The 13338-nt window shown below is 38.4% G+C and overlaps 4 non-coding genes across 4 annotated transcripts; all 4 read right to left on the bottom strand.

The window, feature by feature from the left end:
• Positions 1 to 1620: 1620 nt before the first annotated feature.
• TRNAC-GCA (transfer RNA cysteine (anticodon GCA)) lies at positions 1621 to 1692 on the bottom strand. The gene has a single exon. It is a non-coding gene; the product is annotated as a tRNA-Cys (tRNA).
• A 4148-nt stretch (positions 1693 to 5840) lies between these two features.
• TRNAC-ACA (transfer RNA cysteine (anticodon ACA)) lies at positions 5841 to 5912 on the bottom strand. Its single transcript has one exon. It is a non-coding gene; the product is annotated as a tRNA-Cys (tRNA).
• Positions 5913 to 6668: 756 nt separating this feature from the next.
• On the bottom strand, positions 6669 to 6740 carry TRNAC-GCA (transfer RNA cysteine (anticodon GCA)). The gene has a single exon. It is a non-coding gene; the product is annotated as a tRNA-Cys (tRNA).
• A 1582-nt stretch (positions 6741 to 8322) lies between these two features.
• On the bottom strand, positions 8323 to 8394 carry TRNAC-GCA (transfer RNA cysteine (anticodon GCA)). Its single transcript has one exon. It is a non-coding gene; the product is annotated as a tRNA-Cys (tRNA).
• Positions 8395 to 13338: the final 4944 nt, after the last annotated feature.

The following is a 13338-nucleotide window of genomic DNA, read 5'->3' on the forward strand; positions in this document are numbered from 1 at the left end:
CTCGATCTGAAGTTGAATGCTCTACCACTGAGCTATACCCCCTGCTCTTTCTAACTATGAGCACATACACATTGCAGCCTTGATGTAGAGGTTACTCTACTGTAATTCTTGTCCTGCAGGAGGCGAAGATGAGTCTGTTTCTTTATGGTAATGCTTTGGAGTTATTAGTCAGGGCATAAATAGAGAGTTCACATACTGCAGGTATAATCTGTGAACATGCTCAAAAAGAAACTTTGATCATCCTAAAGTTCCACTATAGTTAGTGCTAGTCAGAGTAGGATATATTGAAATCCAGTTGTGACATTGTTTTATGGAAGCAAAACTGAACTAAAATACAAATTGTTACCAAACCAATATTAATAATTTCTGAAAACTATTTTATCGTGGTAGATTTTTGGTAAGAAAATAAAATATTTGATTTTTGGGTCAGTGGGCTCAGATGTTCTGAATGCATGTATGCCTTATGGACTAATTGCAAAATCAGTCGGAGTTGAAAACATGGCTGTACCAAATAATTTTGAATTCTGCCATGTTAATGCCCAATACTCCCTTATTTATCAAAGTTAGTTAGGAATAAAGCATTCATCCTTCATGTATAGTGATTTTATCCTGTATAATTCTCTATCAAAAGTAGCAGTCAAAACCTGACACTGATACTGTACTGATAAAGTATTAAGTTGAAATGTCAACATTTTTTGTTGCCTGACTGCCACTTGAGTATGTTTTTTACATTACTTGAGTCCCAAACGAAGTATAGACTGCAAAGGGACGCTATACATTAAAAGCAAATTATAGGGGGCACCTGGATTTGAACCAGGGACCTCTCAACATGCAATCGAATGCTCAACAACTGATTTATACCCCCTGGTCTTTCTAACTATAAGACCATACACATCGCAGCCTTGATGTAAAGGTTACTGTACTGTATTTCTTGTCCTGCAGGAGGTGAAGATGAGTCTGTTTCTTTATGGTAAAGGTTTTGAGTTATTAGTCAGGGCATAAATAGAGAGTTTACATACTGTAGGTATAATCTGTGAGCATGTTTAAAAAGAAACTTTGATCATCCTAAAGCTCCACTATTGTTCGTGCTAGTCAGAGTAGGATATATTGAAATCCAGTTGTGACATTGTTTTATGGAAGCCAAAGAGAACTAAAATACAAATTGTCACTAAACCAATATTAATAATTTCTGAAAACTAACTGATCGAGATACATTTTGGTAATAAAATAAAATATTTGATTTTTAGGTCAGTGGGCTCAGATGTTCTGAATGCATGTATGCCTTATGGACTAATTGCAAAATCAGTCGGAGTTGAAAACATGGCTGTACCAAATATTTTTTAATTCTGCCATGTTAATGCCCAATACTCCCTTATTTATCAAAGTTAGTTAGGAATAAAGCATTCATCCTTCATGTATAGTGATTTTATCCTGTATAATTCTCTATCAAAAGTAGCAGTCAAAACCTGCCACTGATACTGTACTTTCCTGAGGTAAAGTATTAAGTTGACATTTCAACATTTTTTGTTGCCTGACTGCCACTTGAGTATGTTTTTCATTACTTGAGTCCCAAACAAGGTATAGACTGCAAAGTGATGCTATACATTAAAAGCAGATAATAGTGAGCACCCGGATTTGAACCAGGGACCTCTCGATCTGCAGTCGAATGCTCTACCACTGAGCTATACCCCCTGCTCTTTCTCACTATAAGCACATACACATTGCAGCCTTGATGTAAAGGTTACTGTACTGTATTTCTTGTCCTGCAGGAGGTGAAGATGAGTCTGTTTCTTTATGGTAATGCTTTGGAGTTATTAGTCAGGGCATAAATAGAGAGTTCACATACTGCAGGTATAATCTTTGAGCATGCTCAAAAAGAAACTTTGATCATCCTAAAGTTCCACTATAGTTAGTGCTAATCAGAGTAGGATATATTGAAATCCAGTTGTGACATTGTTTTATGGAAGCAAAACTGAACTAAAATACAAATTGTTACCAAACCAATATTAATAATTTCTGAAAACTATTTTACCGTGGTACATTTTTGCTAAGAAAGTAAAATATTAGATTTATGGGTCAGTGGGCTCAGATGTTCTGAATGCATGTATGCCTTATGGACTAATTGCAAAATCAGTCAGAGTTAAAAACATGGCTGTACCACATAATTTTGAATTCTGCCATGTTAATGCCCAATACTCCCTTATTTATCAAAGTTAGTTAGGAATAAAGCATTCATCCTTCATGTAGTTATTTTATGCTGTAGAATTCTCTATCAAAAGTAGCTGTAAAAACCTGCCACTGATACTGTACTTTCCTGAGGTAAAGTATTAAGTTGAAATGTCAACATTTTTTGTTGTCTGACTGCCACTTGAGTATGTTTTTTACATTACTTGAGTCCCAAACGAGGTATAGACTGCAAAGGGACGCTATACATTAAAAGCAAATTATAGGGGGCACCTGGATTTGAACCAGGGACCTCTCAACATGCACTCGAATGCTCAACAACTGATTTATACCCCCTGGTCTTTCTAACTATAAGACCATACACATTGCAGCCTTGATGTAAAGGTTACTGTACTCTATTTCTTGTCCTGCAGGAGGTGAAGATGAGTCTGTTTCTTTTTGGTAAAGCTTTGGAGTTATTAGTCAGGGCATAAATAGAGAGTTTACATACTGTAGGTATAATCTGTGAGCATGTTTAAAAAGAAACTTTGATCATCCTAAAGCTCCACTATTGTTCGTGCTAGTCAGAGTAGGATATATTGAAATCCAGTTGTGACATTGTTTTATGGTAGCCAAAGAGAACTAAAATACAAATTGTTACTAAACCAATATTAATAATTTCTGAAAACTAACTGATCGAGATACATTTTGGTAATAAAATAAAATATTTGATTTTTAGGTCAGTGGGCTCAGATGTTCTGAATGCATGTATGCCTTATGGACTAATTGCAAAATCAGTATGAGTTCAAAACATGGCTGCACCAAAAAAATTGTAATTCTGCCATGTTAATGCACAATACTCCCTTATTTATCAAAGTTAGTTAGGAATAAAGCATTCATCCTTCATGTATAGTGATTTTATCCTGTAATATTCTCTATCAAAAGTAGCAGTCAAAACCTGCCACTGATACTGTACTTTCCTGAGGTAAAGTATTAAGTTGACATTTCAACATTTTTTGTTGCCTAACTGCCACTTGAGTATGTTTTTTATTACTTGAGTCCCAAACGAGGTATAGACTGCAAAGTGATGCTATACATTAAAAGCAAGTAATAGGAGGCACCCGGATTTGAACCAGGGACCTCTCGATCTGCAGTCGAATGCTCTACCACTGAGATATACCCCATGCTCTTTCTAACTGTGAGCACATACACATTGCAGCCTTGATGTAAAGGTTACTGTACTGTATAAAATAAGATAAATAAGGGAGTATTGGGCATTAACATGGCAGAATTCAAAATTATTTGGTACAGCCATGTTTTCAACTCTGACTGATTTTGCAATTAGTCCATAAGGCATACATGCATTCAGAACATCTGAGCCCACTGACCCAAAAATCAAATATTTTATTTTCTTAGCAAAAATCTACCACGATAAAATAGTTTTCAGAAATTATTAATATTGGATTGGAAACAATTTGTATTTTAGTTCAGTTTTGCTTCCATAAAACAATGTCACAACTGGATTTCAATATATCCTACTCTGACTAGCCAAAGAGAACTAAAATACAAATTGTCACTAAACCAATATTAATAATTTCTGAAAACTAACTGATCGAGATACATTTTGGTAATAAAATAAAATATTTGATTTTTAGGTCAGTGGGCTCAGATGTTCTGAAGGCATGTATGCCTTATGGACTAATTGCAAAATCAGTATGAGTTCAAAACATGGCTGCACCAAAAAAATTGTAATTCTGCCATGTTAATGCCCAATACTCCCTTATTTATCAAAGTTAGTTAGGAATAAAGCATTCATCCTTCATGTATAGTGATTTTATCCTGTATAATTCTCTATCAAAAGTAGCAGTCAAAACCTGCCACTAATACTGTACTTTCCTGTGGTAAAGTATTAAGTAAACATTTCAACATTTTTGTTGCCTGACTGCCACTTGAGTATGTTTTTCATTACTTGAGTCCCAAACAAGGTATAGACTGCAAAGTGATGCTATACATTAAAAGCAAGTAATAGGGAGCACCCGGATTTGAACCAGGGACATCTCGATCTGAAGTTGAATGCTCTACCACTGAGCTATACCCCCTGCTCTTTCTAACTATGAGCACATACACATTGCAGCCTTGATGTAGAGGTTACTCTACTGTAATTCTTGTCCTGCAGGAGGCGAAGATGAGTCTGTTTCTTTATGGTAATGCTTTGGAGTTATTAGTCAGGGCATAAATAGAGAGTTCACATACTGCAGGTATAATCTGTGAACATGCTCAAAAAGAAACTTTGATCATCCTAAAGTTCCACTATAGTTAGTGCTAGTCAGAGTAGGATATATTGAAATCCAGTTGTGACATTGTTTTATGGAAGCAAAACTGAACTAAAATACAAATTGTTACCAAACCAATATTAATAATTTCTGAAAACTATTTTATCGTGGTAGATTTTTGCTAAGAAAATAAAATATTTGATTTTTGGGTCAGTGGGCTCAGATGTTCTGAATGCATGTATGCCTTATGGACTAATTGCAAAATCAGTCGGAGTTGAAAACATGGCTGTACCAAATAATTTTGAATTCTGCCATGTTAATGCCCAATACTCCCTTATTTATCAAAGTTAGTTAGGAATAAAGCATTCATCCTTCATGTATAGTGATTTTATCCTGTATAATTCTCTATCAAAAGTAGCAGTCAAAACCTGACACTGATACTGTACTGATAAAGTATTAAGTTGAAATGTCAACATTTTTTGTTGCCTGACTGCCACTTGAGTATGTTTTTTACATTACTTGAGTCCCAAACGAAGTATAGACTGCAAAGGGACGCTATACATTAAAAGCAAATTATAGGGGGCACCTGGATTTGAACCAGGGACCTCTCAACATGCAATCGAATGCTCAACAACTGATTTATACCCCCTGGTCTTTCTAACTATAAGACCATACACATCGCAGCCTTGATGTAAAGGTTACTGTACTGTATTTCTTGTCCTGCAGGAGGTGAAGATGAGTCTGTTTCTTTATGGTAAAGGTTTTGAGTTATTAGTCAGGGCATAAATAGAGAGTTTACATACTGTAGGTATAATCTGTGAGCATGTTTAAAAAGAAACTTTGATCATCCTAAAGCTCCACTATTGTTCGTGCTAGTCAGAGTAGGATATATTGAAATCCAGTTGTGACATTGTTTTATGGAAGCCAAAGAGAACTAAAATACAAATTGTCACTAAACCAATATTAATAATTTCTGAAAACTAACTGATCGAGATACATTTTGGTAATAAAATAAAATATTTGATTTTTAGGTCAGTGGGCTCAGATGTTCTGAATGCATGTATGCCTTATGGACTAATTGCAAAATCAGTATGAGTTCAAAACATGGCTGCACCAAAAAAATTGTAATTCTGCCATGTTAATGCACAATACTACCTTATTTATCAAAGTTAGTTAGGAATAAAGCATTCATCCTTCATGTATAGTGATTTTATCCTGTATAATTCTCTATCAAAAGTAGCAGTCAAAACCTGCCACTGATACTGTACTTTCCTGAGGTAAAGTATTAAGTTGACATTTCAACATTTTTTGTTGCCTAACTGCCACTTGAGTATGTTTTTCATTACTTGAGTCCCAAACAAGGTATAGACTGCAAAGTGATGCTATACATTAAAAGCAAGTAATAGGGGGCACCCGAATTTGAACCAGGGACCTCTCGATATGTAGTCGAATGCTCTACCACTGAGCTATACCCCCTTCTCTTTCTAACTGTAAGCACATACACATTGCAGCCTTGATGTAAAGGTTACTGTACTGTATTTCTTGTCCTGCAGGAGGCGAAGATGAGTCTGTTTCTTTATGGTAATGCTTTGGAGTTATTAGTCAGGGCATAAATAGAGAGTTCACATACTGCAGGTATAATCTGTGAACATGCTCAAAAAGAAACTTTGATCATCCTAAAGTTCCACTATAGTTAGTGCTAGTCAGAGTAGGATATATTGAAATCCAGTTGTGACATTGTTTTATGGAAGCAAAACTGAACTAAAATACAAATTGTTACCAAACCAATATTAATAATTTCTGAAAACTATTTTATCGTGGTACATTTTTGCTAAGAAAATAAAATATTTGATTTTTGGGTCAGAGGGCTCAGATGTTCTGAATGCATGTATGCCTTATGGACTAATTGCAAAATCAGTCGGAGTTGAAAACATGGCTGTACCAAATAATTTTGAATTCTGACATGTTAATGCCCAATACTCCCTTATTTATCAAAGTTAGTTAGGAATAAAGCATTCATCCTTCATGTATAGTGATTTTATCCTGTATAATTCTCTATCAAAAGTAGCAGTCAAAACCTGCCACTGATACTGTACTTTCCTGAGGTAAAGTATTAAGTTGACATTTCAACATTTTTTGTTGCCTGACTGCCACTTGAGTATGTTTTTCATTACTTGAGTCCCAAACAAGGTATAGACTGCAAAGTGATGCTATACATTAAAAGCAAGTAATAGGGGGCACCCGAATTTGAACCAGGGACCTCTCGATCTGCAGTCGAATGCTCTACCACTGAGATATACCCCCTGCTCTTTCTAACTATGAGCACATACACATTGCAGCCTTGATGTAAAGGTTACTGTACTGTATTTCTTGTCCTGCAGGAGGCGAAGATGAGTCTGTTTCTTTATGGTAATGCTTTGGAGTTATTAGTCAGGGCATAAATAGAGAGTTCACATACTGCAGGTATAATCTTTGAGCATGCTCAAAAAGAAACTTTGATCATCCTAAAGTTCCACTATAGTTAGTGCTAATCAGAGTAGGATATAATGAAATCCATTTGTGACATTGTGTTATGGAAGCAAAACTGAACTAAAATACAAATTGTTACCAAACCAATATTAATAATTTCTGAAAACTATTTTACCGTGGAACATTTTTGCTAAGAAAGTAAAATATTAGATTTATGGGTCAGTGGGCTCAGATGTTCTGAATGCATGTATGCCTTATGGACTAATTGCAAAATCAGTCGGAGTTGAAAACATGGCTGTACCACATAATTTTGAATTCTGCCATGTTAATGCCCAATACTCCCTTATTTATCAAAGTTAGTTAGGAATAAAGCATTCATCCTTCATGTAGTAATTTTATGCTGTAGAATTCTCTATCAAAAGTAGCTGTAAAAACCTGCCACTGATACTGTACTTTCCTGAGGTAAAGTATTAAGTTGAAATGTCAACATTTTTTGTTGCCTGACTGCCACTTGAGTATGTTTTTTACATTACTTGAGTCCCAAACGAGGTATAGACTGCAAAGGGACGCTATACATTAAAAGCAAATTATAGGGGGCACCTGGATTTGAACCAGGGACCTCTCAACATGCACTCGAATGCTAAACAACTGATTTATACCCCCTGGTCTTTCTAACTATAAGACCATACACATTGCAGCCTTGATGTAAAGGTTACTGTACTCTATTTCTTGTCCTGCAGGAGGTGAAGATGAGTCTGTTTCTTTATGGTAAACTTTGGAGTTATTAGTCAGGGCATAAATAGAGAGTTTACATACTGTAGGTATAATCTGTGAGCATGTTTAAAAAGAAACTTTGATCATCCTAAAGCTCCACTATTGTTCGTGCTAGTCAGAGTAGGATATATTGAAATCCAGTTGTGACATTGTTTTATGGAAGCCAAAGAGAACTAAAATACAAATTGTCACTAAACCAATATTAATAATTTCTGAAAACTAACTGATCGAGATACATTTTGGTAATAAAATAAAATATTTGATTTTTAGGTCAGTGGGCTCAGATGTTCTGAATGCATGTATGCCTTATGGACTAATTGCAAAATCAGTATGAGTTCAAAACATGGCTGCACCAAAAAAATTGTAATTCTGCCATGTTAATGCACAATACTCCCTTATTTATCAAAGTTAGTTAGGAATAAAGCATTCATCCTTCATGTATAGTGATTTTATCCTGTAATATTCTCTATCAAAAGTAGCAGTCAAAACCTGCCACTGATACTGTACTTTCCTGAGGTAAAGTATTACGTTGACATTTCAAAATTTTTTGTTGCCTAACTGCCACTTGAGTATGTTTTTCATTACTTGAGTCCCAAACGAGGTATAAACTGCAAAGTGATGCTATACATTAAAAGCAAGTAATAGGGGGCACCCGGATTTGAACCAGGGACCTCTCGATCTGCAGTCGAATGCTCTACCACTGAGCTATACCCCCTGCTCTTTCTAACTGTGAGTACATACACATTGCAGCCTTGATGTAAAGGTTACTGTACTGTATTTCTTGTCCTGCAGGAGGCGAAGATGAGTCTGTTTCTTTATGGTAATGCTTTGGAGTTATTAGTCAGGGCATAAATAGAGAGTTCACATACTGCAGGTATAATCTGTGAACATGCTCAAAGAGAAACTTTGATCATCCTAAAGTTCCACTATAGTTAGTGCTAGTCATAGTAGGATATATTGAAATCCAGTTGTGACATTGTTTTATGGAAGCAAAACTGAACTAAAATACAAATTGTTACCAAACCAATATTAATAATTTCTGAAAACTATTTTATCGTGGTAGATTTTTGCTAAGAAAATAAAATATTTGATTTTTGGGTCAGTGGGCTCAGATGTTCTGAATGCATGTATGCCTTATGGACTAATTGCAAAATCAGTCGGAGTTGAAAACATGGCTGTACCAAATAATTTTGAATTCTGCCATGTTAATGCCCAATACTCCCTTATTTATCAAAGTTAGTTAGGAATAAAGCATTCATCCTTCATGTAGTTATTTTATGCTGTAGAATTCTTTATCAAAAGTAGCTGTAAAAACCTGCCACTGATACTGTACTTTCCTGAGGTAAATCTACGTTCTCTGCCTGAAAACGCTCCATATCTGTGCTCAGTGTGCTGCAAATATCTGTGCTCACTGTGCTGCATTGTGGTGACTGGGGACCACCAGTATATAATTATAGTAGTACAGTACAGTAGGCCATTGCTGTATCTTGCAGCTCTGTGTCAAGTATACTATCCATATCTGTGCTGCATTATTTTGAGCAGTATATAGTAGGACAGTGCAGCATTTTGGTGACCAGCAGTATACATATAGTACAGTACAGTAGGCCATTGCTGTATCTTGCAGCTCTGTGTCAAGTATACTATCTCTGTGCTGCATTATTGTGAGCAGTATATAGTATGACAGTGCCGTATTTTGGTGACCATCAGTATACATATAGTACAGTACAGTAGGCCATTGCTGTATCTTGCAGCTCTGTGTCAAGTATACTATCTCTGTGCTGCATTATTGTGAGCAGTATATAGTAGGACAGTGCAGCATTTTGGTGACCAGCAGTATACATATAGTACAGTACAGTAGTCCATTGCTGTATCTTGCAGCTCTGTTTCACTTCTAGTGTCCTGATCAGTGCTCAATATCTGCTGCATTGTTGTGACCAGTATGTATACTGTACTGTGCGACGTGTGTTATACACCTGGTGATTTTATACATCCTGTAATCTGTACTGAGCGATGTGTGAGATACACCTGGGGATTATACACCCTGTATACTGTACTGTGCAACGTTTGTGATACACCTGGTGATTATACACCCTGTATACTGTACTGAGCGATGTATGAGATACACTTTAGGATTATACACCCTATATACTGTACTGTGCGACGTGTGAGATACACCTGGTGATTATACATCCTGTAATCTGTACTGTGTGATGTGTGAGATACACTTTGGGATTATACACTCTATATACTGTACTGTGTGATGTGTGAGATACACCTGGGGATTATACACCCTATATACTGTACTGTGCGATGTGTGTTATACACCTGGTGATTATACATCCTGTAATCTGTACTAAGCGATGTGTGAGATACACTTTGGGATTATACACCCTATATACTGTACTGTGTGATGTGTGAGATACACCTGGGGATTATACACCCTATATACTGTACTGTGCGATGTGTGTGATACTCCTGGTAATTAATTATACACCCTGTATACTGTACTGTGCGACGTGTGTTATACACCTGGTGATTATACATCCTGTAATCTGTACTGTGTGATGTGTGAGATACACCTGGGGATTATACACTCTATATACTGTACTGTGTGATGTGTGAGATACACCTGGGGATTATACACCCTATATTATTATTATTATTATTATTATCCTTTATTTATATGGCTCCACAAGGGTTCCGCAGCACCCAATTACAGAGTACATAAATAATCAAACAGGAAAACAGCAATTTACAGTTGATGACAGTGTAGGACAAGTACAGGGTAAATAAACATACAGGGCTGTTTCTAGCCAATTTGGCTCCCAGTGCGAGATTTCAAAATGCGACCTCCCCATTGCTATATAAAAAAATTGTGTGCCCCCCCCCACATAGCTCTAAAAAGAAAAAGCACGCTCCCGACAAGGGTGTGTGGCCTGATTGAAATGGGCGTGGCCTCGTCTGATATCACGCCCACCGCAGGGGAAAAAATTAAAATAAAAAAAGTTCCCATTTTACATTTTACACAGCGCGGCAGGCAGGTGTCCCCATTTTACACAGTGCGGCAGGCAGGTGTCCCCATTTTACACAGCGCGGCAGGCAGGTGTCCCCATTTTACACAGTGCGGCAGGCAGGTGTCCCCATTTTACACAGCGCGGCAGGCAGGTGTCCCCATTTTACACAGCGCGGCAGGCAGGTGTCCCTATTTTACACAGCGTGGCAGGCAGGTGTCCCCATTTTACACAGCGCAGCAGGCAGGTGTCCCCATTTTACACAGCGCGGCAGGCAGGTGTCCCCATTTTACACAGCGCGGCAGGCAGGTGTCCCCATTTTACACAGCGCGGCAGGCAGGTGTCCCCATTTTACACAGCGCGGCAGGCAGGTGTTCCCATTTTATAAAGTGCGGCAGGCAGGTATCCCCATTTTACACAGTACGGCAGGCAGGTGTCCCCATTTTACAAAGTGCGGCAGGCAGGTATCCCCATTTTACACAGTACGGCAGGCAGGTGTCACAATTTTACAAAGTGCGGCAGGCAGGTATCCCCATTTTACAAAGTGCGGCAGGCAGGTGTCAAGTGGGGGGGAAGGAAGGGAGGGAGGGGGAGAGAGAGAGATAGAGATACTACTTACATCTTCCCGCTCTTCGGGTCCGTCCGCCTCATGTCCCTCACGCCGGCTGCCTCCTCCTTCCAGGCTTATCTCCTCTCCTCCCTCTTCTCAAGCACTCCTGCTCGGGGGGCGGGCTTTCGAGGAATGACGCGTTTGCGTCGTGACATCACGACGCAAACGCGTCATTCCACGAAACTCCGCCCCCCAAGCAGGAGCGCTCGGGAAGAGGGAGGAGAGGAGATAAGGACATACAAAGTGCCGCGGAGGGCGCCCCGTGCGGTTGCACGGCTCGCCCACCGCTATAAACGACACTTTAAACATAGTTACATCAGCAGATGACACTGGAATAAGTATCAGGCGGCAGAAGACTGCTGGATGTGGTACAGTTGAAGATTATTAAAGTAAGACAAAGGATAAGCACATGAGGGAAGATGGCCCTGCTCGTGAGAGCTTACAATCTAAAGGGGAGGTGTAGACAGATATGGGTGACACAGATGGGGTACATAGAGAATGTGGAACAGAGGGTTAGGATGAAATTTGGCTGGGTTTGGTGAAGAAGTGGACCCCCAGAAGGCACAAGTCAATACTTAACATTGCAACATTTTACTGGGCTATGCAGGAGAAATTTAAAAATAGGGGGGAAAAAATCGATAACTTCTACCACTTTCAAAAAGGTCAATGGAAGCTGAAATAATGGACAACTACCTCATGGAAGCCAGATACCGTATACCAAACAGTACTTAGCTGAGTTTGGAATGAGTGCTTATGAAATACCGTAACATTTTGTCATAATATTTCAGAAACTGCATGGCTGGTCTCTTGCACTCTTTTGCTCTAATACACCACCTGCTTTAGGATTTATATTCAAAAACATTATGTCTCCATAATCCCAAAAACGTCATTCTTCTTGGGAAGTGGTTTGTTCCTTTGCAAGGGTAAGAGAACAAACGTTCTCAAACAACGGTTTCTCAATTTCTTTTTCCTCTGGGAAGAGATTGTGGATTCGCAGGAATATCTGAGCATTTCTGTAATCAGAAAGCAGCGACTTTCTACAACTGTTTACGAATAATTCCAGTGATTTTGTCATTTTCTTCCAGTGATTTGGACCAATAATACCATTGATTAGAACAAATAATTCCAGTGAATTTGTCATTTTCTTCCAGTGATTTGGACCAATAATACCATTGATTAGAACAAATAATTCCTGTGATATTGAGGTGTTTCTGTCGCTTAGCTTAGCCGTCCAGCGACCACAGTGCACCTCTTTTTCTCTTTTCTTTGCATCATGTGCTGTTTGGGGCCAATTTTTTTAAGTGCCATCCTGACACTGCAGTGCCACTTCTAGATGGGCCAGGTGTTTGTGCCGCCCTCTTGGGTCGCTTTGCTTAGTCATCCAGCGACCTCGGTACAAATTTTAGGACTAAAAATAGTATTGTGAGGTGTGAGGTGTTCAGAATAGACTGGAAATGAGTGGAAATTATGGTTATTGAGGTTAATAATACTATAGGATAAAAATTACCCCCAAATTCTATGATTTAAGCTGTTTTTGAGGGGTTTTTGGAAAAAAATACCCAAATCCGACAAAAAAATTTCAGGGAGGTTTTGCCAAAACACGTCTGAATCCAAAACACGGCCGCGGAACAGAATCCAAAACCAAAACACAAAACCCAAAAAATTTCCGGGGCACATCTTTAATAATAACTTGCATTGTCACAGATGTAGACGGACAGTGTAGTGTCATGGATTAGTAGGCTACTGCTTTCTACTACTTGGGCCTCATGAATACTTATCTCCTTACAATAATTCATCTCACAAAAGATAGTGGGCAGGATGTACCAACTTCTTGCGGTACATCCCACCACTTACCGCACAGATAATAATCGTATATGTACTAACATATGTGATTAGTATTGCAAACGGAAGCTCTCCCAGTAACAGCTGTCCTCTGTGATGGCCGTTGGTCTTTGGACTTCCCAGTTTATGACTCGGGAGTCCGACTGCGAATGCACAGAATGACTCCACGGCCACAGGGGATGCCGGCAGTGATCCG

This window comes from Pseudophryne corroboree, chromosome 1 (genome assembly GCF_028390025.1).
Source record: "Pseudophryne corroboree isolate aPseCor3 chromosome 1, aPseCor3.hap2, whole genome shotgun sequence".
Classification (NCBI taxonomy): Eukaryota; Metazoa; Chordata; class Amphibia; order Anura; family Myobatrachidae; genus Pseudophryne; species Pseudophryne corroboree.